Source organism: Acyrthosiphon pisum, chromosome A2 (assembly GCF_005508785.2).
Source record: "Acyrthosiphon pisum isolate AL4f chromosome A2, pea_aphid_22Mar2018_4r6ur, whole genome shotgun sequence".
Taxonomy (NCBI): domain Eukaryota; kingdom Metazoa; phylum Arthropoda; class Insecta; order Hemiptera; family Aphididae; genus Acyrthosiphon; species Acyrthosiphon pisum.
The window spans coordinates 69,605,313-69,610,143 of NC_042495.1; positions in this window are offsets into that span (position 1 = coordinate 69,605,313).

Here is a 4,831-nt window from a genome sequence, read left to right on the forward strand (position 1 = left end):
CCTGTCACATCTTTATCATCAACACAAGTGGCCTTGCTTCCTGCAAAAACATAATATACTCGTAGTTAAACAACTATGAGAATATTACTCTGACCAGCCCTAACGACGAGAATATTACACTGTACTGCTTAATGCTATTTTTGCCCTATCGGCTCCAATGTCTAACTTGATTTTTTTAATTAGCACCCATATCGTTGGGTGACTATGACCTACCAAGTGTGTGAAGCGGTTTTTATTTTGTGTTTAAATTTTTCTACTTCCAATGTAGTATGATTGCCAGCATGATTATGTTCTATAACTAATTTTGCTTTAGAAATGTCTTTCGGTGTACATAATACTGCAGGACACTTGAATTTCTTCTTCAAGCTAAATTTCCATCGTATACTCTTGGTCAATTTATGTTGAATCGTATACGAGAATCCAACGTACACTATTTTATTTATAGTATCATCTTTCGTTTTAAATTTAAATATTTCACTCATTTTCACAAGATTTGGATTTAAAAACACTAATAAAAACGTTGAATTTCACAAAATGTACGGTTACATCGTTTACGATACAAAACATCAACTGAGCATTTGGTTAAATAACCAGGGTAAGTAAAGATAATTTGTAATAAATTTGTTATATATTATCTATAACATAATATAGGTAATAAAGATTAGATTCCTATAATGGCTAACACTGAAAGATAATAGTATTAGGTGCCCCAACCTAATAAAGTCGCCAACAAACGATAAACTAAACCGATAATAAATAAACCGGACTTTTGTTCATGGATTCGTATACACTATACAGTATATGTATATTGGATTATCTCAGCATTCGTTATGACTGTCTGAACTAGTTATCTCTCTATCAAACAAATTCACATAGTTCATTTTTTCCCATTCACTTACCTATTAATCTTTAAAATCATAAAGTTCTGCGACTATCATCATATCATAATCCCGTTAAGTACATTATTATTACACAATTATTATTACACTTTGAACACGAACATAGCAATATTTTTAGAATATAAAGTATAGTAGTAAGAGCTCATGTAGGAATTCTAAGAGCTGTCTTCAAGGTATAAATGTGTAATAATAAATGTTCATCACTGTAAATTACATTCGGTTGGCGATTTGACTATATGTACTCTTGCTACGAATGTAAGAATCTTTAACACCTATTTTGGTACGGTAATCGGAAAAAAAATCCCCCGGAAAAATAATCCCCAGAAAAAAAATCCCTCGACGAACAACCCCGGAAAAAAAATCCCCAGCTACAATATTACTCACAATCACATGCAAATAGTTGAACAAATATATTTTGAACGTAATTAGTATCTATAATTAATATTTAATTACAAATACGTATATTATATTATATTACATAATAATATTTTGTTTTAAATTACGATAATATTTTATGTGTAATTCAAATTAACAACTTCACAAATAGGTAAAGCATATAAAAATATTTCGAATGATCGATATACTTCAATTAATAATACAGTTAAAAACATAATACACAAAAATATTATACAAAATATAGGTAACAATAATAATAATTATCAAACGAAAATTTATTGAATGTAGGCACGAGGCACATACTTATAGTAAAAAGACTTAGAATGTTTTAATTTTTTTTTTAAATGTTAATCTATATTATTATTATTACCTATATTTTGTATAATAATTTTGTATACTATGTTTTTAACTGTATTAGGTATTTGACGTATAAACAAAATATTATTTATAATATAAAATTTTTTTAACAATATAATATAATATACGTATTTGTAATTACATTTTAATTATAGATGCTAATTAAAGTTTAAAAAATATTTGTTCAACCATTTGCATGTGGTTGTGAGTAATATTGTAGTCTGGGGATTTTTTTTCCTAGGATCGGGGATTTTTTTTCCGGGGATTTTTTTTCCTAGATTCTTTGGTACACAAGTGCAGTTCACTACAACAAAATGCTCATTAACGTAAATTACATTCGGTTGGCGATTTGACTTTATGTACATTTGCTACGAATGTAGGAATCTTGAGAGCACATGGTAATAGTCACAATTATAAAAGAGTGTAAGGTATACGAAATTCTACAGACTATAATATAAACCAAGATACATATATTGTCATCGTGATATCGACTGTCGAACACGACCCCGAAGAATTAGTAACTACTCGGGAGAACCACCTCCAGCAATCTACGCGCAAGGTAAGTGCTTGAATATTTGTATAATAAACGTAGATAATTCAAACATCATTAGGCAGATAGGTATAACACAGTAGTAGGACGATCTTATGTGGAGACTCTTAAACAACATAATTTTACACGACTCTCAGACACGTGCATATACACATACACATACACATACACATACACATACACATACAAATAAACCTACTGAGACACATTGTCGAGCACCGGCGTCATAGCAGGGGATCATTGAACTGTCATTTCTTCGAAGGACACAAGCAACCGGTCCGCCAGACGCGTCCCTTGCCTGTCGCAGCAGGTCATAAACCCGCATACTCACCGAACATTACGTGTCGGTCTGTTACTCCGTGTTTAATATAATAATATACACGTCTCACCTAAAATCGCCACATTCCACCATCCATCTTTTATTTTTTTCCTACTACATTAGGTATATGAAAAAACTTATAAAAATATATTATATTATCTTGCACCACTAAGTATAATACATTCAAACCGCCGCTGAATTATATAGCCATAACTAAACATTTTTTAGGGAGCTGGGACTAATAATTATGACATATACAATACAAAGAAAAATAGTGCAATTTAATTTTATAATTATTATGTAAAATTAATTTTTTGACTCTTTTCTAAAAAATATTGACAGTTTAATTTATATATTTTAATATTATCTTATTATGAATTTAACATCAAAGTCATCAAAGCAAGTCCTGACAATCTGACATTTCCTTGTTGATTCCTCAAAAACGATTTTAATCAACCGACTAAATTAACTATGGTGAAAAACTTTAAACAGTGTCAATATACGATTCCCGGAAAAAAAATCCCCAGACTACAATATTACTCACAACCACATGTAAATGGTTGAACAAATATTTTTTAAACGTTAATAATTAGTATCTATGATTAATATTTAATTACAAATACGTATATTATATTATATTATATTGTTAAAAAAAATTATATATTATAATTTATAAATAATATTTTGTTTTCAATTACGATAATATATTACGTGTAATTCAAATTAACTAACTTAATAACTTCACAAATAGGTATAGCATATAAAAATATTTCGAATGATCGATACGTCAAATACTAAAATAAAACAGTTAAAAGCATACTATACAAAAATATTATTCAAAATATAGATAATAATAATAATATAAATAAATAACTATAAATAATTTTCGAAAAATTAACAATGGCATTTTATATTACTATAATAATACCCATTTTATGTTGGTATAATTCTGTAAAAATTAAATCCCCGAAATAAAATATTACGTTTTCAAAACTTAAAATGTTATATATGATTGTTCTGTGTCACCTACTCACAGTAAAAAAATAATATGTACAAATATTTAGTAGGTATACAACAATATTATACGAAATATAGGTGGTAATTATAATATTAATTATAGATACTAATTAACGTTTAAAAAATATTTATTCAACCATTTGCATGTGGTTGTGAGTAATATTGTAGTCTGAGGATTTTTTTCCTAGGGTCAGGGATTTTTTTTCCGTGGTTGTTAGTCGGGGGATTTTTTTTCCGATTATCGTCAGCGCAATCAAGGCGATTGCTAGATTACCACAATATTTACGATTTTCAGTACCTATACACCAATACGGTAGTCTACGCTTGTCTCGCTGCAGTTCTCTGTAACTTATATTTTATGTGTAAATGCCTCATGTCTATACAATATTGTTTCAAACATAGTAATTAAAAAAATGTATAAATGTATAATACATGACATCAAAGGACACGTTTGTTTAATATTACCTATGGTGTGTGAACATGTGGTAATAATGAAAGATAAAACCTATAAATATATTATAATTTATAATACCTATATAGTATATACACGAACCTACATAATATTAATATACAAACACTTGAAATGGAGCTAGGGTGATGACTAACGATTATTACTATACGTCTATAGTTCTTTATGTCTATATAATATACGAACAAGAAACTCGGGTTCAGCATTCCCATAATCCCGGAGTACCACAGGCAACTTAAATTTTTTTTATTTAATATGTTTATTTTACAAATTTTAGCTTATATTGGTGTCAGCTGTATCCTATAGGTCTTTAATTTCAACGATTAAGCGTACGATTTACTTTTACTAATGTATCTCTCCTGTCTAACGTCTTCCTTACAGCCCTACCTATATATATATTATGTAGGTACTTAATAGTTAATAATATATTCACTGTATTCGCCATCATATGCACGAAACAACAATGAGAGACTGTAACGGATGGTATACGTTTCCTTCAAACAATACAAGTGTAACGGATAGTATCCGATTCTTTCAAACAATACAAGTATAAGGAACATAATAGCATAGGTAATCAAGGTGAGAGTATACGAGCTATAATTATTATAATAACATAGGTGGTAAGGGATGATACTAGGGGGAGTGAAAGACCGTCACAATAATCTATATATAATAACTAAATAATAAATATATGGGTATATGGGTCGTTAGACGCAGTGGCGCAACAAGCGGCGGTGTTGGGTGGTACTTACACTAGGGCCCCAGAGTACCTGACATTTTTGAGGGCACCATTTGATGTGTTAGTGGTAACGGAAATTCCCAAA